Below are 26,848 nucleotides of genomic sequence, written 5' to 3' on the forward strand. Positions count from 1 at the left end.
CATTTGAGGATGAGTGTCTCATCCTCCTGCCTCTGCCTTCCAAGTGGCTAAGATGACAGGTGGGCCTTTGCAAAAGAAATCATATTTTATGGTTAAAGAAAAAGTAATAGTCTTCTGTACTCAGAACAACATCCGAGAATAAGGAAAATTAAAGAATACATTTCACTCTACTGAAGTCCTATTTAGATTCAATATTGAAAACAATATTTAGAGCATGGATGCACACATGTAATGTATTTGGATGACTTAGTCGGGAACGTTGTCATAAGTCTGAGGCCATCTTGGGTTTCATAGAACACTCTAGGATAACATTGATTATATAATGAGACTTTATCCTAAAAAGAATAAAAGCTGATAACAAAAACAGAAGAAATGAAGAAGAAGAAGAAGAAGAAGAAGAAGAAGAAGAAGAAGAAGAAGAAGAGGAGGAGGAGGAGGAGGAGGAGGAGGAGGAGGAGGAGGAGGAGAAGGAGAAGGAGAAGGAGAAGGAGAAGAAGAAGAAGAAGAAGAAGAAGAAGAAGAAGAAGAAGAAGAAGAAGAAGAAGAAGAAGAAGAAGAAGAAGAAGAGGAGGAGGAGGAGAGGAAGAGGAGGAAGAGAGGAGGAGGAGGAGGAGGAGGAGGAGGAGGAGGAGAAGGAGAAGGAGAAGGAGAAGAAGAAGAAGAAGAAGAAGAAGAAGAAGAAGAAGAAGAAGAAGAAGAAGAAGAAGAAGAAGAAGAAGAAGAAGAAACTGAAGAGTGAGTGAAGGAAATGACATGGAAGGAGTCAATGAGATTGAAAATAGGAGGGGGAGGGGACAAGAGATGATACAATCAAAGAACAATATATATGTGTGTGACAAAATAGTCAAAGGAAGGAAATAAAGAAATATAAAGCAAACCAATTGAAGAAAATGCTGTTTCCTTACGGAAAATGCATAAAACTGGCACTCATATCAGGGCAGAGAAAAAAAAAAAAGAAGAGTAAAGAAACAAGATAACCAACATCACAGATGCTCTAAGAGCTAGCACTACAGATCCAACCAACAGTGCTTAAACTACAACAAAGACACAAGCAACCTATTCTCACACATTCATCAAATCATAGGTTGAACCTTAAAGCTGTGCCAAATCAATCAAGATAAAACAATTAATTTAATTGATACTAAAATTGATAAATAAGTAGAGTTTTAAACAAAAGACCTTCTAAAAGGAAAATTTCAGGGTGAGACAATTTTCCTGGAGGATTCTGATATTTAAGGAAGTAACAATGATTTTACCACTACCTTCCAGGAAAGAACACTTCCCAACTACTCTCACAAGGTAAGCATGAACTTGACATCAATGCCAGATGAAGGCAGCATAAAAAGTGAAAACCAGGGACTATAATCTTTCTTGACACTATCCTACTCAACAAAACAATAGAAAACTGAGATTTAAGATGTGTGAAGTAATGGTGTGTGATGATTGTGTGGAGTTTATTCCAGATGAGCAACATCTGGGATCAACCGGTGTGATAAACCACATGAATGCTCTGAAGAATAATAACCATATGCTTACATGGATTGCTGTAGAAAGTGCTCTTGGCTGACGCAATGCTTTTTCATTAGATAGACTCAGAAGTTAGAAACGCAGAGAAAATGGCTCTTAATAAAAAACACTACAGCTTGTACCACATTTAGTGGTAAAATGATAACTAATTTCTCCAGAAACAGAGAGCAGGTCAAGATGTCCATTCTCACAACCTGCATCCCACATTAGTACTTCACCTACCCAATGAAATGGGACATAGGGGTGAGGCATGTGTTTGGAAAACAAGAATTAAAATAATGTGTGTTTGGAGATGATGGCACTATTATCATAAGAAATCTACAAAAACATGTTGCAGAGCAATGGAATCAGCAAGTTTATAGGGTAAAAGATGGATTTACAAAAGTCATTTACAAACTTATAGGAAGCATGATAAAACCAAGACATATCCCTCATATATGCTCCAAAGCTCAAACAGGCAAGAGGTCTCTATGCTGAAAAGACTGATTTTTTTTACAGTTATTTCTATTATTTCTCCAGTGTGTGTGTGTGTGTGTGTGTGTGTGTATGTGTGCATGCGCGTGCGTGCGTGTGATATGCATGTGCATCTTCATGCTTGTATGTGGTATATGGGAATATGTATGTGTGCTCCCCTGGGTGTGTGTGCATGTGCACATGGAAGCCTAAAGTTGATGTCAGGAACAGGTCTCAACAGTTCTTCCTCCTTATTCAATGCCACAGGGTCTCTCAATAAAACCAAGAGCTCAACAATATGACTAGTGTCCTTACCCAGCTTGCTAGAATTGCAGGTATCGCCATGCTTACCTGGTATTGCCATAGGTTCTGGAGATATGAACTCTGGTCCTCACTGTTACATGGAAGTCTGGGCAATCTCCTCGGTCCCAAATTATTTTTTAACACAGGGTATCACCATGTAGCCCAGGATGACCCCGAATTCATGATCCTCTGTTCCAGCCCATGTTCTGGGATGACAGTTGTGTATTATGGTTGATTTGAAAAAAAATGTGAGTGAAAATATTCACAGAAGACCTACATAAACAGAAAGACACTGAATAGTCATAGTTTAGAAAGTTTATATCGTGAATAAGTAGATATCCACAGGCCAAAATAGTGAACCTCCGCCTAAAATTCAAACCTTACAGAAGTTAATGAGAACGTGTCACAGAATTAAATTAAAATGTATAATTATTTTTCGGACAAAGTGAAATAAACTCTTCAGAATCCATGTTCTACACAGAATTCTTAGACTTGACACAAAAATCACCTATCTGAAATGGGGAAATTGAACCTTATCAGAATCTATATCACTTCCTTTGAAAAAGATTATTCGAGGTGCAGGGAAAGGTGGGAAAATGTTTCCAAATGGTCAGGAGTCTGACCAGATGTCAAGTGAGCTCTCAAAATTCATCATAAGATGTAATTGAATTAGGGAATGGACATCAGACCTGGTGTTTCGGTTATTTCTTCTGATTTCAGGTCAGTCTCCAGTTCTCTCAATGAAAACCACAGGTGACATTTTCAGTTGTCACCAGAGTCACGCCTCATATGACGAAGTGGAATGGATCAAGGACAATCCACTGCAGTAATGCAAGACAGTGAGGACATGGTTCAGCAAGCCAAGTATTTGCCTCACTGGGTTCAGGGCCTGAGTTTGCTCCTCAGAATACATGTAAAGATGTCCTATTGTATACCTATAATTAAACGGCTGGGGAGGCAGAAATAGGCTGACCTCTGGGACTCAATGGTCAAGCAGCTTAGTGAAGTTAGCTAGCTCCCAGGCAATGAAGAGACCTTGCTTCAGAAACTAAGTGGGTGGCACCTGAAAGACATCAAATGAATTTGACCACTAGCCTCCATAGGCACACATGTGCACCCACATACACATTTATAAGCAGAGATTAGCTTCTGGAGGTACCATGGAGGGGAGAGCCATGTGCTATCCCAGATGGATGTAGAAGAATGATGTGGTTAAAACTCTGTCATCTCCATGCCTTGTTTGGGTTACTTTGTATGCTGGGTGCCAAATGAAGGATGACCAGCCCTGGTAGACAGTGTAGGATGAGAGCAGCTAGTGGATGTGAAAGGTGGCTCCTTTGAGATACATCCTTACCTCAGAGCAGTTAGAATGCATTTGCAGGAAGGACATCTTTCAGAATTATTAGAACTAACCACATCACTTAGGACAGCTCTATGAAGACCTCATCACTCAGACACTAAACAGAGATGACCCTCAGGAAACAGGCCAGGCCTCCATGGAGAAGTGAGTCTAGGGTTTCTCTGTTCCAGGACCCTGCTGGTCCTCACTGTAAGACTCTATATCTGAAGCTCTTGAGGTAGAAACTGACAGACTCTGGATAGGCTCAGTAGTGAAATGAGGGTTGTGGGGGTGACTATGAAAGGGGAAATTATAAAAGCAATAATGCTTTGGAAGCTCTATGTCTGTTTACACATGAGCCCAAAATGTTTGGACTTCTCTATTTGACCCCAGACAGGTAGTAGTGCCATCAGTAGGCTGTATGTCTTTCTGATGGAATGTAGGACAGACCCTAGCAACTGAGGAGGTCTTGTGACGAGGCCACTTGGGGGCTACCAAACAGGTAGCCTGAGGTCCATGGCACTGAGCAAGTGGCCTGGTGTCCTTGGTCACTGAGGATCACTAAATGAATCCAGAAGTCAGAGGTGAGGAATCCTTGTGGGATCCCCACAAAGGTTCCTTGAGTGAGAACAGTGTAGGAGGGAAGAGGGTTACAAGGGACAGGCTACCTGCCCATTTTGGAGGGGGCGGAGCTAGAGCTGAGAAGGTCAAGTGCTCCCCCATTCTTGGATTTTTGTTGAGATAAAACAAATCCAAGTGCACAAATTTGCCCTGCAGTTCTTCTCTGCTGTCCTGTCCTGTCCCAGGAGGTTCAGACTATCAGTGGCTGTATTACAGTTGGTAGGGTCTGCCGTATTCCATCATAAACATCTGTCTTAGGGGTCTAGGCACTGACTGCAGCCAAGGGATGAAGGCTGGGGCAGAGGAAGATAAGAACTTCCTTTTCCTAGTTAATTCCAAGTGCTTCCTCCTCTATAATTTCCTCTGTGAAACGAGATGTGTCATGTCACCTGACCAAGATAATGCAAGGCTATCTATGGCTTCCACGATCACTAATGCTTGACCTGGGCATCCAGGTGGACAGTATGGTTGGTGCTAAAAGCCCTCAGAAGAACAGCAGGCCAAGCAAGGCTAGGGCTGGGCCATATACTGGGAGAAGGATGTCCAGTTAGTGCCCAATAATGAAATCTCTGCCAGGACTATTTGTTAGACAGAACATAATTTAAAAGTTGGTGACCACAAAGAATTCGTGTAGGTGGCACGGTGTGGCCGTGGCTTGTGAGGACTCTAGGGCTGTGTGTGATCATTTCTTGGCCTTCAACACCCTCCCTGAATGAGGCATGCTGGGAACTCAGGCACTGTTTCTGGGTACAGCAGCACTGAGGAGCTAATCTCAAGCCCAATAGGATCTGACCTCTCCCTTTGACTATCCCACTTGGCTTGGTTCTCCCAGAGGCCAGGCTTGCCCATCACATAGCCAAAGCCCCACGTGTCTGCAGTTACTCCTGGTCCCTCTTGACGATGTTCACCAGAGTCCTGATCTTTCTAGGGATGCCTTTCTAGTCCCACCACAGGCGATGTAATCTGCCCCCAGAGTTCTATCAGCAAGGTCTTCAGTCCGCATAGGAAGCCTCAGCATAGGACTGGGTCTCAAGACTGTGCAGTGTCACTTCTGGTCCCCTTAATGAGGAGGGAGCTACCCTGCCAGTGCTTCCAAGATCCACAGAGCCCAGTACTGAAAGGGTCTTGATGATGAATATGGTTGGTCACAGGCACATTTGGAATCTAGAATAAATATCATGAACTTACAGCTGTTCAGTGGCTAAGTGACTTTCAGGAGCCACTCGGAAGGATGACACTCAGCACACTATGTGTGAGTCACCTGGGTGTGCACGGTAGGAAGCTGAAGCTGTGCATCAGCTCCTAGGTCCACAGAAACTTCTGGAAGCTGTCTTGCTGCACCCTGGGACAGAGGACGACATTCTCTATAGAGTCTATGCTAGGTTCCCATGACTGCGGGGCTGGTCTTCTGGGTCCTTGGGACCTCCATTGTCAAGCTCTACTTCTGTGCTCCAAAGCTCTCTACAAAGAACTAATGCTGTTGGTGACCCAAAGCTGCCCTCTGGAAGACAGCATCAGGGGCCCCCAAGGCCTCCAGCCACACACCTCACAGCCTTGCCCTCTGGAAACTCTGCTCTCTACTGCACCAGCACCTTCAACTCTCGTGTTAAGCAGACTCTGCTCAAGTTGAGGTATTAGACCCCAGTCTCCTCATCTCATGCCGTGGGATCTCCAATCGGGTCACCTGGGTGCAGGGCAAAGCACACAACTGAGGTTCCAGACCTTTCTCTGTCCATGTTTCCTCTAAAGTTGTCTACTGGCTAAGCTGCCCACAACATACTTCTCACACCCTTTCTATGAAAGCATCTTATCTGTGGCATACGGAGGCCGGTGCGTCATCGGATGGCCACACCTCATACATCTGGGTTCTATCTAAACTGCCAGAACCAGATTTTGATAGAAATTGTAAAATAGCTTATTTTGTATTGATCTAATTAACCAGAGTCAGGCCATTTTTCACAGACTGGTACCTAACTGGAAGGGCTCAGTAGGACTATCACCTTACCTCTAAATACCTTCACTTATCTCAAGGCTGACAGACTGTCTTTGGGAAATTCAAGGTTCTTCTTCTTCTTCTTCTTCTTCTTCTTCTTCTTCTTCTTCTTCTTCTTCTTCTTCTTCTTCTTCTTCTTCTTCTTCTTCTTCTTTTTCTTCTTCTTCTTCTTCTTCGGACAATTTTTCCATGATTAAAATAGAGAGGAGCTGACCCTGTCAAGTTCCCTTTGTCTTTTCGTGACCAGAGAAGAAAGTCCATGTGACTAAAGCTGGGGAACAATTTTCCTCCTTACACACTGAAAGAAGAAGAAGAAGAAGAAAGCAATTCAGGGTGCTACGGAAGGAGCCTGCTGGCTGAACTCCAGCGGGGCTGCAGTCTATGCCTGCCGCTTCTGGGTGTTGCTTTGCGGAGGAGCTGAGGCTGAAGCCTTCGCTGCTGCAAGTTCTGAGTACACTTGCCAGCTCTCCGGGGAGCCTCCTAAATGCCAATTGAACAAAAAGAGGTTTTTCTAATTAGCAAAATAATTAAGACAATTGGAAAAAAAGCACACAGCTCTGAGAGTTAGAAGCGGGGCCTGCTGGGAAGGAGGCTGGAGATTCTTGACGTGTGGTCGGTTCCAACACAGCATCCAGGGAAGATGGGAAGCCAGCAAAAAGATGGCCAGAGAGACATCTCTGTTCCCAGCGCACCCTATTTCGGGCCTCTCCAGAAAGTTCCTAATCAAGGCAGGTAATAAAGTTTTGCGGGAAGCTTGGTGGAAACAAGGGCAAGGACCCCTGATAGGCAGGACCTTCCTTCAAGAGTGTGCGCTCCTGCACACACATACAGACACACACATAGAGACACACACACAGACCCACACACATACACCACACACACAGACACACACATACACACAGACACATACACACCACACAAACACACACAGACGCACACATATTACACACACATTCACACACACACACACATACACACAGACACACACTCAGACACCACACACACACAAACACACACACAGACACCACACACACACACAGACACACACACAGACACACACACAGACACACACACACACACACTCTCAGTCCTGCATTTGTTCACACCCGAGGACAGCAAGAGCCTGAGTAAAAGCTGAAGGCCCATTAGGTCCTGACTTGGTGGATCCATGTGGGGCTCACATCACTGTCGCTTGCTTGCTTGTAGACCCAAAGCCAGGGCTCTGAGGTTGCCCCTTGCTTTTCACTTGGTACCAGGAGCAGAAAGGGTTTATGATCAGCCCCCTTCTCTCAGGGTTTCTCTCTGCAGAAGTATACATTGTGATAACCTGTACAAGCCTCATCTCCCCTCTCAGCCTGGGCTCTTCCTGTGTCTATGACTCATTCCTTCCCAGCCCACATTGTCTATGATCTTGGTGCTACATGCCTTCTCTGCTCAATCCCACAGTAGGGGACACATGGGAGCACCGGGTGGTTCTCCCCATGTTTCACAGATCCACACAAGTAGGTGTGGTTCACATCCCTCTACTCAAATCTTAGCCTACATATCAGAGGCAGTACCCTGAGAATAATGTGGGATAGACAGCCCGTCTGGTCTGCCTGGTGACAGGTCTGGGGCTTAGAGTTGGGATGCAAAGGGAGCCTGCTCTCGCACCCCTCACCCCAACCACTGTTTCAGTGACCAATGCTAAGATTTACCACGGTGGTCGTGGACTAGGAAGCCCAGGAAACACAGACAGCATGGTCCTACACTGAGAACAGGCAGGTGTGTGCAGAGCAGCTGTGTGATGCTTCTTATTTCATAGAAATCCAAAGTGTTGTGCTGAGGCTAAGCAGCAGGGAGTGCTGATGGGGCAGAGCGGATCGGATCTAACTCTTGCAGCAGAAGACAAGGGTAGGCTCTGAGGGTGGGGTTGAGAGCTTAGCAAACACTGAGTGGTCCTTAGAACAGAGTCAGCCTGATAAACTTTTAGGGATAAACAGGGGCTGGTAGGGCATTGGGAGCTTTGAAATGCAGCCTCAGCCTTGGTCTGCTCCCATGAACAGAAAGGGGGAAGGGACGCTGTGGCTTCAGAGCTGTGAATATTCGACTTAAAAATCCCAAGAATCAGGGAGCAAACCGCAAAGATGTATACAAGGCCAATGCCCAGGACAAAATGCTGGTGCCCACTGGCAAAATCAAGAAAGCCTTTTGTGGAGGCAAAGAGCTGTCGGCTCCCCATGCAGACACAAGGATGGGCAAGAAGGGTACAGCGCCCCCTGCAGGCCATAGAAGAACCGTCCGACTCAGATCCACAAGGCTTCAGGTAGGGGGATACTGCCTTGGGAAGGGACACCGTGTAGAAGAGGGAGGAGGGGCCATGGCACCACCAATAGTGTCAGAGCCACTGGTTTTCACGTGGAAAAACTATATAAAATCCACCTTCGGCTTATATTAATACAAAGGCAAGTCTCAAGTGGGTGGGTGGCTGGGTGTAAGAGTGAAACATTAAAATACTCAGAAGAATGTAAGAGATTCTATCTTTATGACCGGAGCTAGCTAAAGATGTGTCAAAAAGACCTAAGAAGCCTGCCTTAAAAAAATAAAAATAAAAGATTGATTCATTCAACAGCACAAAACTTTGAATTTCTATGGAACAAGGAGCCTCAGAGACCATAATTACAACCATGGGTCTGAGGAAGACACAGCCGGGTGAGCTGGCGCAGTGTGACAGACTCTATAAAAACCCTTCCAAGGAAATGACATCACCAAGCAAAACCCCTGTACAAAGGTGTGAGCAGACTTCTCACAGGAGGGAGAGAAGAACGAGCCAATGATACCTTGTAAGTCCAAAAATATCCAGTAAAAGAATATAACTGTCAGGTGATGGAGCTTAGAAGGTGGCTCAGTGGTTATGAGCACTGGCTATTCTTGTGGAGGACCTGGGTACGGTTCTCAGTACTTACTGAGTAGCTCATGACCACCTGAAACTCCAGCTCAAGGGGATCCAACACACACCGTGACACATGCATAGAGGTCAGAGAATAATTTTCAGGAGTTCTTTTCTTTCACCATAAATCCTGAGAATCAAGCCCATGCTGTCACGACTTGAACGGCAAGTCTCTTTACCCTCGGCTATGATTAAGTTTCTATCACTGTGAGCAAACACCATGGCCAAAGGCAACCCGGAGTTGGGAAGGGGTTTATTTGGCTTTCAGGTCATACATCTATCATTGAGAGAAGCTAAGGCAGGAGATCAGGGCAGGGACATGGAGGCAGGAGCAGAAGCAGATCCCATGGAGGAGTGCTGCTTGCTGGTTTACTCCCTGTGGCTTGCTCAGCTTGCATTCTTATATAACCCAGGACAGGCTGGGCCCTCGCAAGTCACTCAATCAAGAGAAGGCCTCACGGGATTTACAGAGGCCAGTATGGCGGGACCAATTTTCTAAGGTTGTTTCTTCCACTTCCCAGGTGACTCCAGATTGTTTCAAGTTGACATAAAATTAGAAAGCACTCCCTCTAAGACACCATGTCTTATCTTGTCTTTTCTTCTCTTTTCTTTTCTCTCTCTCTCTTTCTCTTTCTTTTTTCTTTTTTTTTCAGAGCTGGGTTCCGTGTGGAAGCCGAGAAAACTTACTTCAGTTATAGAAGCTCAAAAAGGAGAAAACTCACTTCAGATCCGGAAGCTTAAAAATTGAAAGTTTTTCTTTGTGAGAGCTCAGGGAGGTGGGTATGAACCACATCCCCAAAGGGAGACTGTACAGCATTTTTAAAGGATGGGAGCACAAGGCAAGGGGAGGGAGAACTGGGAGGAGCTGGAGTGTTAGTCAATTGGTTTTTGACATTATGGGTTAAGCAAGGGAGTACCAGTTGGAGACTGGGCTGTCTCCAGGGCACCTGGCTTCAAGGTCCTGAAACCATTCTCTTAGACATTAGGTCCGTGCACAGAGTGATAAGGGGACAAAGGAGTGGATGAGTGCATGTAGTTAATTGGGGCACACAGGCAATCGGTTATATATTTTTACAACGTATGCACCCTGGTTTAGATAATAGCAATTTCTATATTCTTTACTGGTTAACAGATAAGTAAGAAAACATTTGGGAAAGTAGGGTAGGTGTTCATTCTTAGGCCTGGGATTAGGATCTTGTTTGACTGTGCCAACAAGATGGAGAAGTTGTTCTTGAGATGGCTAAACTTAGACAACTGTCTCCTTACAAGTTGTCTCTGAGATGTCTGGACTCAGACTGCTGTTTATAACAGAAGCTGTTCAGTTTTGGGGAAGTCTCCAGCTCCCTGAGGGCCTGGGACCTTGAATTTAGTTTCTCCCTCTGATTAAATGGAGTCTGCAAATGAAAGGTAGCACTTAGAATAAGTTTCTTTTGTTTGTTCCCAACATTACTGTGGTGGTTTGTATGTGCTTGGCCCAGGGAGGGGCACTGTTAGGATGTGTGGCCTTGTTGAAGGAAGTGGGTCACTGTGGGAGTGGGCTTTGAGAGAGCATCCTCCTAGCTGTGTGGAAGCCAGTCTTCCCTGTTTGCCTTTAGAACAAGATGTAGAACTCTCAGCCCCTCCACCACCATGCCTGCCTGGACGATGCCATGTTCTGGCCTTGATGACAATGGACTGAACCTCAGAACCTGTAAGTCAGCCCCAGTTAAATGTTTTCTCTTGTAAGAGTTGCCTTGGTTATGGTGTTTCTTCTCAGCAATGGAAACCCTAACTAAGACAATAACCATTGTAGGTAAGCTCCACATCACTGGGCTACAAGGTCTGCACCTTCCATATCTCAGGAAGACAAAGTGCTGTGATCTGGGGAGCTTTTTATAGCTTTACACTCTAAAGTTGCTGTTGGTCACATACCAAAGGAAGGAGCCTGAAAAGAAGGCAGGGGAAGCCAAAAGGAATCTTTCTTGTCCTTTATGCATGTTCCCTCCAATACTGAGGGAAGAGAAGAAGAGACACAGGGGCTTCCCAGGTTGAAGAACCTCCCACTTTTGGGCAGGGCTTTGCTTTCTCTTCTAGAGTTTCTTTCTTGATTGGTCCTTATATATAACTTCATTTTATATGCATATGCTCAGCCAATCAGAGCCTTGGCTCTTGGCTGCCTCCTGGCTCTGTCTGGGGGTCTAGATCCAAGTCTCTCCTGAGGACAGCAGGCTTGTCGGACAACCCTCCTGAAGAAGACTATTTCTGCCTCCAAGATCCATCACTTGTGCAGCATGTGGGGAATCTTGCTTAGATTCTTGCCAGTCCTGCTACAGACAGAGAGACCTACTTATCACTCCTGCTCTGAAAGATGCTGCTTCTAACTCCTGCAGAAGAGAGCTCATTCTTGCTCTTAGGAACCAACCATCTCTACTCCTAAGGCACACCAGGGACTGACTCACTGAGGACTTAGCAAAAGCAAAAAACACATTCCTGCCTTGGGGATAAAAACCTACCATCTTTGCTTTCCAAACCTACCATCTATACTCACTCCTTAAATACCCGTTCTCTGGTGGTATCCCAAGGTCCCTTCCCATGAGCCAAGAGCTCAGAACTGTTGCTAGGATCCCTGAGTTGGCATCTCCAGGTCTATGAGGAATTGATAGGACACTCACAGCTCCTCTTTTTTGATATCTGAGCCAGTTTGCTTTCTATTGTTGTGATAAAACAATATGATCAAGTGCTACTTGAAGAGGTTTTGTTGTTATTTGGTTTTTGTTTTGTTTTCTGGTTACAGTCCATCATGGAGGAAAGTCAAAGCAGGAAGTCAAGGCAAGATGTCAGGGGAAGGAACCCAGAGGCAGAAATGGAGGAATGCTGCTTACTAGATTGCTTTTCATGGCTTTCTCATCCTGCTTTTTGATACAACCCAGGACTCCCCCTGCCTAGGGGTTCCATCACTCAAAATGACTTGAGTCCTCCCATACCAATTAACAATCAAGAAGCCATCACAAAGTCTTGCCTACAGGCCAATATTATGGAAGTGTTTTCTCAATGGAAATTCCCTCTTCTCAGATGAGCCTTGCCCATGTCAAGTTGACAGAACGAACCAGCACAATTGACTCTCTATCAACTTGACACAAACACACCATTGTTAAATGCTTGCTAGAAGTTTCTTTCTTGTTTGTTACCAAGGCTGCATGTTAATATCGCAATATAAAACATGTCTCCAAGTTTTCCGAGTCCCACAGTCTTTAAAAGTTCAGTCTCTTTAAAATAGCTAAAGTCTCCCTAATAATTCAAAGGCTGTCTAAAATTCCAAAGTCTCTTTAACTGTGGGCTCCCAACAAGTAAAACAATAAGTTACACATTTTTTTTTAATTCCAAGAAGAACCCAGCACAGTTACAAACAAAATCAAAATTCAACAGGGTAGAAAGTGTGTTGCTTGGTGTGTGGAAACCACTCACAACCCTTTGGGTTCCAAAGGGTCTGGGCAACCCCTCTTCTCTGCCTTTGCCATCTGCAACAGATTCGGCTTGTCTTGTAGGTGAGAAATGGCTCCACTCCACACCTGCCATTACCCTTGGTCAACTGACTGTCCTTCACCAGTAGTTTTCCCTGTTCTTTCACAATGCCAAGCCTCATCTGCTTTCCATGACCCCTTAAATCCTGCAGCTTTCCTCCTGCCCAAATCAGTACCACGTGGGAGACTCTTACATTTTTTACAAATCCAGTCGCCGGCGTGAGTTGTAGCTCTGGCTCCCTCCAGACTACAGTTTCTGTGTGCTGAACTTGAGGAAATACTTCGCAGATTTTTGTCTCAACAATTCTTATCTCTTCTTGATCACAGTTAACTCTTCAGCTTCAACTGATCAGATGCCACAGATAATACAAGAATACACAAATGGCTCTGAGAGATACTTTGAGGAACTCTCAGACTCCTGAACTTTATGAGCCAGGTCACCATTATCTGCATTGTTCTCAACATTACAAGTTCCCACAGCAGCTCATTAGGCTCCGGATGCTCAGAATGTTCCAGCCCAAAGTTATAATCACGTTCACAATCCTCCCCCAAACAACATGTCCACTCCTCAGGAGGTCTGCTATAGTGCTGAAGTTTTTTTTTTTTTTTAATCTCTTATGTTCCTCCCCCATTCCCCAAATGTCTGAGTTCAGGCATTTCTTAGAACATTGTGTAGTTAGCATTGGCCAGTGTCAACCCTTACCCTTCCAGGGCACTTGGGGCAAGCAGGAGTGACTCAGAGGTAGTGATACCCAACTTCTGCTACCAATTTCTCTTCTAGCTTTGTTTCTGTTGTTTTGTTAGAACTCCATGAGAAAAAACAACTTGGCAGAGAAAGAGTTGATTTGGCTTACAAGTAATAGCTCATCATGGAGGAAAGTCAAGGCAGGAGCTCAGGGCAGGTCCCTGGAGGCAGGAACTGAAGCAGAGATCATCAAAGAATGCTGTTAACTGGCTTGCTCTCCAGTTTATTATTTGTATATGTGTCTTATAGCTTCAAGGATTAACTGCCCAGAGATAGTACTGACTACAATAAATGGGGCCTTCCCACATCGACCAAGGTCATGTGGAATTGCCTACTTGTTAGTCTTATGGTTTTATTAAGCCATTCTCTCAAAGGAGATTCTATCTTCCCAGGTGGCTCTCACCTGTGTCAAGGTGACAAAAGCCCAAGAAGCAGAGTGTCTTGCCACTAGGAGTCTCAGATATCTGCCTTTTCACTTGTGGCTCCCTTGTGGGTAAATTGTCCTCTTCTGCTCACTCTTCAAAATCTGTCAACTCTATTTTTTAGGCCTTTGAGGTGAGAATTCAGGATAAGAGAATAAACTTGTATCGCAAGACAGAAGGGAGCTTTCTAAAAGCACAAGAAATAGTGGAAAAACTCCATATAATTATGAAGGCCAGGCTTGGGAATGCACATCTGTGGTGACACTAGGTCACCAACTCCTGGACTCTTGGCTATTACATTGTTTACAGATAGCCTTTTAGGTAGCACCATTTTTCATATTCCATGATGCCCGCTGGTTCCAGCAAACCCATCTCTATTCTAGGTCAGTAACAAGAAAAAGCAAAAACAGACAGAAAGATGCTAACCCCATTTGAAGGACACTTACATCGTTCCCATTAGTCTCTCACTTTGTGATTCAGGTTTCAACTCTCTCAGGCCATACCTAACTATGAAGAAAGATGGAGGACTGATATCTTGGTGAAGGGCATCTGTTCTTAGGTGTTCTGTTACCCAGAAGGAGTGGGCATGTCTAACATAAACTTCAGGCATTTCCAGGTCTATTTGTGTGTTGGGAATGGACTGGGCATGGTGGGAGACCAGCTGGAGCTGCACTTCTACCCTGGGATACCAGCAAACACAGCTCCTTGTCACCACAAATGCCAAGGAACAGAGGCTGGAACTGAACATCTAACCATGTTCTAGGGAGATCCGAGTTTAATACTTGTCCTAGTTAGGGTTCCCAATACTGAGAAGAGACATCATGACCAAAGTAATTTTTGTAAAGCACAACATGTAATTGGGGCTGGCTTATAGGTTCTGAGGTTTCGTTCACTATCATAATGGTCGGAAGGATGGTAACATCCAGGCAGGCATGGTGCTGGAGGAGCAGAGAGTTCTACATCTTCTTCCAAAGGCAAACAGGAGAAGACTGGCTTCCAGACAGACAGGAGGAAGCTCTCTCAAAGCCTACTCCCACAGTGACACACTTTCTCCATCAAGGCCACACTATTAGGAGTAATAGTGCCACTGTCTGGGCCAAGCATATTCAAATCACCACAATATTTATAGTCTTGGCTTGCAACTTGTCCTGGAAGCAGAGGAAGTGGGTAGGAAGGAGAACTAAAGCCATCAGTCATACCAGAGACCACTCTCGACCACTCAGGAGGTCAGCTACAGCACTGATTTTCTTCTTCCCATCTATCTCTTGTGTTCCTTCCCCTATTATCTGGATGTTAGCTCTCAGGCACTCTTAAAACATTGAATATAGTTAGCATCTACCAGTGACCACCCTGCACCCTTCCAGGGACACTTGAAAGGAGCTGGAGTGACTCAGAATAAAGAAGCTATGAAATGTGTAGACAGGGTAAGCTGCCCATAAGATATGTGTGCAGTCCTCTTTGTAGTGGAGAAAACACACGCGTCTTTATAACACCGAATAGGAGAGTATCTATCATTCCCATCTACAACATTTTTTTTCTCAAACATCATCATCGAAACAGATGTGAGTAATTTGAAATTTTTAATATTTTAGTTTTTATGTTGAAACGCACACACACGTGTGTGTGTGTGTGTGTGTGTGTGTGTGTGTGTGTGTGTGTGTAATGCAGAGGCCAGAAGAAGATCTCAGATCCCCTGGGGCTGTGATGAGATTTGAGAGCTGCCTGGCATTGTGTTAGGAGCTGAACTCAAGTCTTCTGTAATAGCAATGCACACACTTAACGGCTGAGCCACCTCTCCAGACTCTTGATATTTGTAAGCAGTAGGGAAGAGCACTTTTCACACAGCTTATCTGGTTTTATTTGTTTCAGGTGCTTAGCGGACAGAAACCTGAACATTATAGGGAATGTGTCTGGTGCTGGATTCCTGCTAACAACTCAGACTGTTTCAGTAATTTATAACAATTAAAAACAAAAAAAAAAGCAACTAATTATTGGAAGTACCTCCCCTCCAGTACAAAATCCCAACTTCATTTTTTTTTCTAAGTGAATCCCACCTAGCTCTGCAGCTTTACCAGTGTTGAATTTGGCTCCATCCTTGGTAACGCTCCTCTATGGCTCCTCCCATGCTTCCTCAAGCAAGACTCCCATTCTCTGCTCCTTTACCTGGCCACTCACCTCCTTGATGTAGCTGATCCACACACCTCCGCTCACCCCCCTCTGTATCTTTGCAACTCACCAGCCTGGAGGTCTTGAGTAGCTATGGCCTGGCTGGCTCAGGCCATACTAGTGTCCCTCCTAGGCACAAGGGAATCTAGGAGCCTGGGCCATTTGATCTCTGCCCTCTCCATCCCAAGGCAGGATGGGGCAGCTGCCTCTTGAGGCCACCAGAGGTCTGCTACTAAGTCTGAGAGACTTCTCATCTGAGAGCTAGGAGTAGGGGATAAATTCAGAATAAGCAGGTCAGATGAGGAAGAGGCATACCAATCCCCTAGCCTGTGATACCCTTGTACTAATGCTGACAAGAACAGTGTTTGGTGTCTCCTTGGTAACAGCCAGGTATTACAGGCCCTCCCTACCCTGCAGTATCCTGGACCCCAGAATCTATTTCATCTCTCTCTGTCCATCCATTATCTGTCTTTTTATCGACCATATTTCCCAGGATCTGCTGACTGGTTTGTGCATTATGCCTCCCTGCCAAAGGCGCTCTTGATTTCTGACTCTTAAATCATTTCTAAACATGTCTCCTACTGGCTCTTCGATGTCCCGTGCATTCTAAGGAGAACTTGGTTCCAAGAGTGAGAAGGGGGTGTGACTCTGCCTGCACCATCTGGGGACTATCTTGTAATCTACCATGCAGAGAACCCTTCCTGGGGTCCCTACACACAGACAAGAGTGGACAAAACAGGGGAATCTTGGTACGTGTGATCACTTCAGTGGGTCCCCAAAGGAGGTTGGGAAATCAGCAACTTTGTGTAAGCAGGGTGGTGGTAAATAGGGAACCTGGAGGATTAAAATGTTCTGCAGTCCCCCAAGCTCCCTTATAGCCACGGAAAGGTAAATCACTAGTCATCCCATGAAAGAAACCAGCATTAATAAGATAAAGCCGTGTTTGGAATACCTGACATTTTGATGAATGTACCAGGAGGACGGGATAGGATGGTTTTGATGGATAATATTTTGGGTTGCCTCGGGTTCCATTTAATTGTCCCTCCTTCGCTCTCAGCTTTAGTTAAGTGAAATGGAAAACCCCAGTAATACCGGAATTTATCTTTCAGGCAGCAGATGCACAGCTTAATTGTCAATCGGGCTGACAGCTGCTCAGCAGTGAGTGGGGCAGAACGAGTATGGGTCGGATTCTTGGAACCTCATTTTCTCTGGTTCTCTGGACTGTGTGTCCACAAAGGCAGAAGAGTGGCCTCCCAATTGGCTAGTCTTTCGTTCCTAGAAAGGAGGCTGGATGCTCAAGATACCTCCCTCGAAGATGTGTCTCTAGGTTCATACAACATATGCCCAGGATACCCCACCTCCGTTCTCACTGAGTGTAGGTGGATGGATGGCAGAAGGAATACATACCTATAGCCCGCCTGCGGGGTAGGGAACACTTTGCTCTTCAGTCTTTCTGAGCAACTAGCTGATGCCCTGATTCCATATCAGCCTTCTTTGTGGCTGATTTCTCCACTCCTGCATGAATGCAGATGCCTGTCCCCAGGGCCTCTCCACATCCTTCAGGGGATCTGTCCCCTCCTTGGTGACTGCCCACAGCTGTCCCTAACTCAAGGCTGTCATTGTCTGCTTTCTTGTATCTGCCTAGATGGGCAATCCTCCTAGCCACCATCCATCCACACGCTTTGTAGACTACGACAACTGACCACATGACCAGCCCTAGAAATAAGCCCTTACAAAGAAGGGGCTGCAAGAGTAGACAGTCTGCTGCCCAGAGAACAATCTTCAGACCCTCCTAAAGGATGAAAAGACACCAGAACTGGCTGTCTGCCAGGTTCAGTTGCGGCTTGGATGGAAAGGCAAAGGACAACAAGAAACACCCATTCTTTTTGAAGTGAAAAATAGATTTGCCTCCTCCCAAAATTCCAGTGCATTTGCGTTTGTTTAATTTGGCTAAGAGTGTCTTACATCCATATGACGAAGTACATGCCTGTCACAATAGCAACAGCACTTGCCTGAGAGGCTGGAGAGTTGTGGCTAGAACAAGGCCCAAGAAAGGAGGGAACTGTCTGGCCAGGGATGGGCTTTGGAGAGGACCTCAGGGAAACCCGTGTTTCTAGTCCATGACCCAGAGATCAGTGTGCACTTTAAACATCAACTATGAGATCATCACAGAATCAAATCTGCAAAGGAAGCTGAGTTCAGGTATCGCCTTGGTTTGGATGAGTGTTTACAACCAACACTGACAACCAGGAAACCATCAAAAATCACGGCAGGAAACAAGTTACTCCATTTGAACGAATGTCTGGCCAAAAGGCCAGGCCCCTGCTCCTGAGATGGATAATCAAGGGAGAGTTTAAAGCTGTAGCTGTGGCTCAGTACTAGTGCTTCTCACTGACTGTGTTAAAAAGAAAAATAATGTAAAACAGCACTAGCTAGCAAGGCATACGGATAGCAACTTAGAAAACCCCCAAATGGCCGAAGTACATATGCAGACTTACAGTCACAGGTAGCCAGAAAATGCAAATTCTGTTACTAAGAAGAAACAAGTTTCCAAGAGAGGCAAGAAAAGAGAGCCTGCTGTGGCTGCGGGGTGCCCTCTAACTGCTGCTGGAAAAGCTCTCTGCAAATGTTTGTGCTAAAAGTAGCCCAAACCACCAGCCAGGCCTCCCATCCTGAGCATCCATCCCTTTGAAATAGGAGCAAGGGAGTTTGAGGTCTTAAGTATGACACAGGGCAAGGCCTGGGGACAAGGCCAGTAAGGGAGTGCCACAGCCTTCGGGAACAGAGCTTTCCCAACCCAGAGAGGGGTGGCTGGAGACTCAGGAGCCATGAGATTGTGTGAGGCTGAGACCTGAGAAATGTGGGTAAGACTCAGACTTGGTTGTGTGAAGGTAAAGAGACTCAAAACTTACATGCATAATAAAAGTGCAGAGTCACACAGAGTCAAGTGTAGGTATTGATATTCTCCTATTTAGTAAAACAGAGACAGAGACAGAGACACAGAGAGAGAGAGAGACAGAGAGACAGAGAGACAGAGAGAGACAGACACACACATACACACACAGAAAAAGAGAGAGACGGAGCGAAAGACAGAGAGAGAGAAACACAGAGAGAGACACACAGAGAGACACACAGAGAGAGAGAGAGGGAGAGAGAGATACACAGAGAGAGAGACAGAAAGAGATATATAGAGAGATATATAGAGAGAGACAGAGACAGACAGACACACACATATACACACACACACAGAGAGAGAGAGAGAGAGAGAGAGAGAGAGAGAGAGAGAGAGAGAGAGAGAATTAGAGTGTGAGTGGGTATTAGATGTTGGCATCTCCATGGTGATGTAATCTTCAGGCTCTTCTGAGCCTGTTTTGCTCTGTTCCTCCCCTCTCCTTGGTCTCCTTGTGTGTGCACTATGCCACCTCTCTGAGTATGACCTCCTACCTCTGTCTGAGTCCTCGATGCCATGCTCTGTTCTGGGGCTTCATGTCTGGTGGGTGCATCATAAGTAAGGTTTGGGGAACTTCAGTGCTGAGGTGAGCTCAGAAGGAAACAGGATGGGGCCAGAGTTCAGATCGCTTGTGTGGGCTGATGCCATGCCTCCCTTGTGTGCTCTGGAGGGGGGAGAAGGTATGTGTCAATGTGGCCGTCTACCCTGCTCTGCCTCTGTGCACACCCCCTCCAGAAGCAGCACTTTGCTTTTCTGCAATGTGATTGCCTCTGCCATCAGTCCATCCTCTGTAGATACTCTGTCATGGACAAATATGCACAGCATCTCGTACCTCATCTTATAGGTGAAGGATCCTAAGGGTCCAGAAGTCAGGCCAATTGCATCCCTGAGATATCAGGAGTGCTTCATCACGGTGGTCCATGCTCAAACCACAAGCATATCCCAAGAGTCCTGGTCTGCGATGTAGCTTATGATGGTGATAAAATGGAACCCAGTATCACATGGGGGAGGCAGAAATTAACCCTCACACCAGTGAACATGGTATGGTTCCTCCAACCTGCCTGGACTGAGCTCCTCGGCTGGTATGAGGAAGTGTTGTGGGCCCCATGGCTAGGGCAGCCACACGCAGGCTTGGTTTCTACCATCTCTTTTCCTATCTGGGACATGAACCCTAGCAAGCAAAAGTGTCCTCAGTTGGAGAGACAGCTGATAAAGTCAGCGTGAGCCCATCCAGACCCAGAAGCTCCAAGGCTCCAGGATCCTCATCTAGAGGTGCAAGGAAGCAGGAGGTGAGTGGAGAAGGTCCAGAATCACATGAGTACCCAGCTGAGCAGGTGCCTGCCCGCTTGGTACTTTATGTGGAGCATGCTGCCTTCTCCACTGTGTCTGGAGTCACTTGAATTTTTCATTTAGAAGAAAATCCCCCTTTCAAAGATTGAAACCCAGGCCTGATTGGTCAAGCGAGTGTCAGTTATGAAACTCACATAAGCAGTTCCTCCCATCAGCTGTGCCAGGTCCTGCCCTCCACAGCTGTGCTGCCTGCTCTCCCTCGGGTATCACAGGGCCAAAGCAGGGTAACTCTGGCTCGAGCTGTGACAGGCACAGGTCAGACTGGGGCCAGGCTGGGCAGGCAGGGAAGCATGTAAGGGCATGGGGCCAGAGGGAGGGCTGAACAGAAACCACGGGGTATCAATAGGTTACATGTCCAGGATGCCCGAGAACAGGATGCTGTGTGATTTGGAAGGCCCTCCAACCATTTGTCTGTGATTAGCTGCTGGGTTCAAGCCCAGGAACTCCTGCCCGCAACTCTGTCCCTGGCTAGGACCCGTAGCATCTGCTTCATCTGTAGGAGGCCATCATGTCCTGCACAGCCAGGCCCCTGCTTCCCACTGCTCAGCTGCTCTGTGGACGTGTTCTCTTTGGCTCTCCACTATAAAATATACTCCAGGTGTGTGGAGTTCTCAGGTGTCACCTGGGATAAGCCAGGGAGATAGCAACATGACAGTGGCAGGGTAGGTCCCTTTGTGTAGCTTCTTGTTCACTCTGAAAACAGAGACCCAGAGAACAGAGCGCCAGTGAGGAAACAAGACGGTTCATCATACTTTAGGCAGTGAGGGCTTGGCTGAGACATGTTTCTTGGGTAGATCTGTAATTCTGTGCCATGGCAGTGGCTAATTAAACTTATATGCTGAAGTGGTTGCATGAGGATTCCCAAGAAAGATATCTGATATAGGTTAGGCACTAAGACTCCTTACCAAACTCATCTACCACTTTGAAGTAGCACCATCACCATCATCACCACCACCACCATCACTGTCACCATAGTTGACAGCATTTTCATCATCATCACCAGTACCATCATCACCGTCATCACCATGACTATCATTATTGCCATCATCATCACCATCACTACCAACATCATCACCATCACTACTGTCATTGACATCATCATCCCCATGATGGTCGCCACTATCAATACCACTAACAACATTAATACCACCACCACCACCACCACTATCACCACCACCATCATATCACTTACCATCACCACTACCCTATGGCTCCCACCACCATCATTGCAAATTCACCTTCACCACTATCATTGTCATCCAGACAGTCCCTAGAAGATAGGTCAGCTGTGGAATCTCAAGGTAGGAAGTACTTTCAGACTGTCACTGCATATAGCTTGGGTAAAGACATTTCTCTAGGAAGCATAGAAAAGTTGATAACTTACTGGTACCCGGCTTTCATTTTTCCACTTGGAGAAGTCACGTGTCCTCCCTGCCTGTTGGACATCATGGGCCCCAGAAAGTCAACAGCCAGATGGCTCTGAGAAGAAAGGATTAAACAAAGCACAGAAGAACTCGGGGAGGTTTCCCTAGTACCCCTGGGAGTTCCAGAGAGAGGTTTCAAGGTTGTTTTCAGACACATCATGTCCAGGTAGCACCAGGATATATATGATAGGCAAGAGATGTATCACGGCTGTAGTCCCCAGTCACTGGAGAGCTGGCTGCCAGCCTAGGCCCACATCAACTCTTCAGAACCATTTTCTTGTCCCCAGGCCTGAATGCCTAAGGACCAGCTCCTACTGTTCCTATAGAAGCAGGCAGGTCTATGCACTGTCCCTTTGTATCAAGTGTTTATGGTTGAGACACTTCTGGCTTCTCACCTTTCCTAGTTTCCTTTCAACCACTATGATCCCACAACCAGAAGCAACTTAGGGAGGAAAGGGTTTGTTTGGGCTGTACATTGTGATCACGGCCCGTCACTAATGGAACTCAGGGCAGGACCTCAAGGCAGGAACCTGGGGCCTTAGGTGAAGCACAAGCCCTGGAGGGGTGCTGCTTACTGGCTTGCTCCTCCTGGTTTGCTCAGCCTGCTTTCTTTTAGAATCCAAGGCCACCTGTCCAGGTGTGGCATCATTTATAGTAACTGGGCCCTCCTAAATCATCACTAATAAAGAAAATCCCTCAGAGATGCACCTCTAGGCCAATCTAATGGAGGTATATTCTTAATTGAAGGTCCTTCATCCTTGGTGACTCTAAGCTTGTCCCAAGTTGATAACCTTTAGCCACAGAGCACCTTTGTGGCTGATATGATGTGGTAGCCTCCTCTGCTCTGACTGGACCAATCATGGGGCCCCAGGGCTCCTTTTCCTTCCAAGTCACATGCAAGAAGGGTACCACAGTGCTGAGTGCCATCTGTGGCCTCCATGGCCAGAGTCCAGATGTTACCCTGATCTGCGTTCACCTGTGTGCATGGAACCCACCTGCCCTTCCAGTTCTTTGAAGTGAAGGGCACAATTGAAAAGATTCCTGCGGTCCCAGAGCCAACCTGCAACACATGCTCAGCACAGGGCTGCCAACTCCTCCAATGACCGTGTGCCTGTCTCATCAGGGGACATCATGACTGTGTGTCCTATGATCAGAGGGCATTTTTGTCCCAGGAGAAGGAGTCCCGCTATATGCAGTAATTGTGAGCACCAGGATAGCACTTTCCCATCAATGATACATCCTGGAGGGCTCGGGGGTTCTACCATCCAGAGTCCCGAGACGGAAAGAACTCAGATGTGTAGTGTTAGAATGTCAAGAAACACTGAACCCACAGAGGCACTGACAAAGATGTCTGCAGCAGAATCAGGTAAGAGAGAGCCTGGCAGGAGCAGTGGTTTGAGGAGACAAGTGAACAGGGAACTGGGATACCCTGGGAGGAAGACTGCTGATCCCTGGACACTTTCCAGTTCTACAGGGAATGTCCAGGGATAGGATACTCTGCTGCCAGGTTTCTGGGAGAGACAACAGATGTATACTATGGGTTCAGTGAGCTCTGTTCCCACAGGGCAGGCCCATTCCTGCTTGCTATGTGGCAGCTATACATCTAGGGGCCTCAGTCCTAGCTGAAGCCTGTCATCAATCACTTGACCTATGGAAAGACTGCAAGATGTCATGGTGTGAGACTGCTAAGTGGTTTCTAGCTGTTCAGACTCTCCCTGGAAGATGGCGTCTCAGGACCTCACCCTGGCCCGCACTTCCAGGCAAGGCCCACCTAGGTTAATGGACTCCAACAGCATTGTCTGAAACCTTCCTTTGAGTTGACCCTTTACATCATGTGTGTGTCAAAGAAAGCCTTTAATAACTCACTCTGAGCCTTGTGAGTGTCTGCGACCCCACACTAATCCCGGGTCTCCACAATTGTCTGAAGGCTCTAAGAGCTTTTAATGCCTTCTAAATCTGACAGTTTTAATTATTTTTCCTGCGCCATTATTGATCGGCAAGTCGAGCTGACTTTGAAGGTCTTTGTCAATACCTATTGCCGATGCCAGCACCTGTCACTTCCTTGGTGGTGATGGGGGTGGGGGTCTGTCTGTGGCCTCTGGACCACAAAGCTGGAGGCTCTAGGTGAGGCACATGGCATGTGCCTCTTTGAAGCTCTACCCCCAACAGCAGTGCTGTCCTTTCTGAAAAACATCCCTCCAGGGTATGAGAGGATCCATAAAGTCTTCCTACTGCAGGATAGGTTCCTCAGGACACAGAAGGCCGAGGTGGCCCTTCTGAGCACTGGGTAGGGACAGCCAGATGGAAAGTCACCGCTTGCTCACAGAGGTTGGCAAGGGTTCTTTCTCCCCATAAAGTGTCCCTTCAGAAGCTCATGGGTCACATTAGAGGCAATGAGGGCAGGTGACCTCAAAATCAAAAGGAAAAAGCAGACCCACTGGCCATCCTCTGTCCTGCCTAACATTCTGTCCCAGGTCTCATCTCTCTTCAGCCTTCTCCAGTCCTCTTCCTCCCTCCTCTCTACCTCCACCACCCCAGATCCTTCACCCCTGCTTTCTCTGTCTCCCATACAGTGCTCAGCGTAGATGAACACCGGGCCACTACCCACTTCATCTCTGATGGACACTGAAGCCTGTTTAGTTGGTGGACATATTGTACAAGTGACATTCAGGGTCACTTGTCATATCCTGGAACACAAATACAGGTCCTCACTTCTTTCCTACAGTCTCGATTGGAGTGAAGAGAAAGGGAAACTTCTGAGACGGTCAGATGTCCTTCCAAAAAGCCGCGACCCTCTGGCATCCTCCCTGAAGGACAGGACCCTGGCCCACACGCCTCTGAAAGACACCATCGTTTTCTCGCTCCAGATGTCTCTCACACACACTTAGTCCATATCTTAATTTTATCTGCTGATCCCCAGTGGTGTTCCTTGCTTGTCTGAGGTTGTATTACACTCCCTCCCCACTCCCCCCCCCCCAGTCCCCAAGGCTTCCTGCCTGTGATTGTGTCTTACCCCATGATCTTCCCCTTGTCTTTATTGTCACATGTCAGCTTCATCGTTTCCATATATTGCTGTCCTTTCTCAGCTACATCTGTTTGCATGACTTCCAATGACATTTTTATCAGATATGTCATTTTTTTCCCCTCCAGTACCTGGATTAGAGCTGTTGCTTGGAGCAGGAATTCTTGTTTTTAACTTTTCTGCTCGTGGTTGCTTTCTGGCTTCACTTACATCAGACCACAGTCACCTCAGAATGGTTTATTAAATCTGTCAATTCAAGGGCATTTGAGAAAGCTGACCTTTATCTTGTGTCAAATATCACATGTTCTTGGGGCCCGGTCTGGATTTTATTCTTTTGCTGTGTCGGCTTCTCCTGTATGGCAACCCTTTCTTTTGAGACTAGTTCCTAAGCTTTGCCTGCTAACCCAGGGGCAGCCGGTAGGTTGTTCCTTATGCCTTAGTGGGTAGGCTCGTTTCTTCCTTATCTCAAATAGGCTGAAGTTGGTAAGTTGAGCTCTTGGTTGAAATTGCATGGCTCCTACCAAATTATTTGGGAAGAATGTGCATGCTTACATGACATGATGTTTAACTGCAGTCAAGTTGACCTCAGTAGGGATCAACGGGAGAACTGGACATTCATTGTTTCTGGGCACTGTGTCTGTGAGGGCATTTCTACTTGTAAGTAAAATGCATATTGCAGTACCTGTGGTGGCCAGGAGAGGGTGTCAGCTTCTCTGGAGCTGGAGTGATAGGTGATTTTGAAGCTCCGGATAGTGCAGAAAATAGTTCTTAGGTCCTCCGCAAGAAAATCAAGTGCTTCTCACCCCTGAGCCACCTCTCCAGCCCCAGGAAGATGGTGTTAGCTGTGGCTATGTGTGGTGCAGTGGATCACTGACATTTGTTCCTTGCCCAAGGCTCTGCCCTTGTGGTCGGCACCCATGTTCCCTCTGGTTATGAGTTTACACCATGAAACCTCTTTTGTCTAGCACCGGTGATGTTGCTCTAGTATCCCTCCGTCACAGGACAGTGACCGCTCATGGATCACAGGGACAGCTCTTGCTCACTTCCATCTTATACTGATCTCCTCTCTGGGTCTCAAGGTGCTATGTGGACCACTCTCCTGGAGATTTGACCTTGTGGATGACAGACAGTAGACAAGCATGTAGATTGTGTAGCAATACTAAAGAGAGTAGCAGCACACGGAGAGGGTGGGAACCTTCTGTGCTGGGCAATAAAATATGGCTCATACTGAATATCAAGTAGGACATTAGGTCCGTCTGCGGTAGGGTCATGGAACCACATGAAAAGAGTCTCGATGTTATTAACTCGCTAAAACTTTAGAGTTGAAGTGCATTTAGCCCAAGGAATGCCTTTTGTCTATTGGCATGCTAACAGGCTTATTTTCTCCATGATCAGTTAAGGCGGGTGAATAGATTTCCCAACACTGAGACACCGTTGTGTTTCTGAGATAAAGCCTGTGGCTGGTGATGTATTGGTTTTTTAAGTACCTTGTCGAAAGAGTTTCCATCTTTTGTGGAGGTTCTAAAAGCTTTTAGACTTGGAAGTAAGAGGTTCCGGCGAGTGCCCTGCACACCTGCCACCTGCTGTCGCAGAGAGCTCAGCCTGCCTTATTTTTTCCCCTTCAGGCAATCCCTGGTTATGTTTTTTTAAAAACAAGCCTTTCTTTGCCACTTATGCTTCATCGTGACGTATTCCATATTGTTTTCTTACGATTATTGTTCCTTCCCTTTTATATTTAGCAGGTTTGTTGCATTCTTAAAAGAAACATTTGTCTTCTTTATCTCCCTCCTTTTTGTTTTTACAGCTTCTTTGAGATAAGACTGATGTGTCTGCTTAATGAATACCATATTTAATTTTGAAGCATTTTGACACATGCAATGATGCCTTCGTCACACAGAAACCTTCCACCACCGTTGTCTCCCTAGACTCCCGTATCTCCTGCTCCCTGCCCAGCTTCCCCACAAGAGGCTACCTGCAACCAGATCTCTGTCACTGTGCCTGTGTCGGAAGTTTCCCATAAGTGGGATCAGACTGTCCTTTTCATCATCAGTGAGTGTGACATTTTCAATGCATCTGAGTGTGACAACTTCAATGCATCTGTCCT

The 26,848-nt window shown here is 46.3% G+C and overlaps 1 long non-coding RNA gene across 2 annotated transcripts in view; it reads left to right on the forward strand.

The window, feature by feature from the left end:
• Gm35599 overlaps positions 1-26,848 on the forward strand; it is a 141,148-nt gene that overhangs the window by 111,707 nt on the left and 2,593 nt on the right. Inside the window, exons 11-12 of one of the 2 annotated variants that reach the window (XR_003951504.1) lie at positions 9,819-9,941; positions 24,296-26,848. The exon at positions 24,296-26,848 is cut by the window's right edge and continues 2,593 nt beyond it. This is a non-coding gene — a long non-coding RNA (predicted gene, 35599). Of the gene's footprint in view, positions 1-3,003; positions 6,344-9,818; positions 9,942-24,295 lie in introns of those variants that run through there. The other variant, XR_875545.1, reaches the window with a different exon arrangement.

The sequence above is a fragment of the Mus musculus genome, chromosome 15 (assembly GCF_000001635.26).
Source record: "Mus musculus strain C57BL/6J chromosome 15, GRCm38.p6 C57BL/6J".
In the NCBI taxonomy this organism is placed as follows: Eukaryota; Metazoa; Chordata; class Mammalia; order Rodentia; family Muridae; genus Mus; species Mus musculus.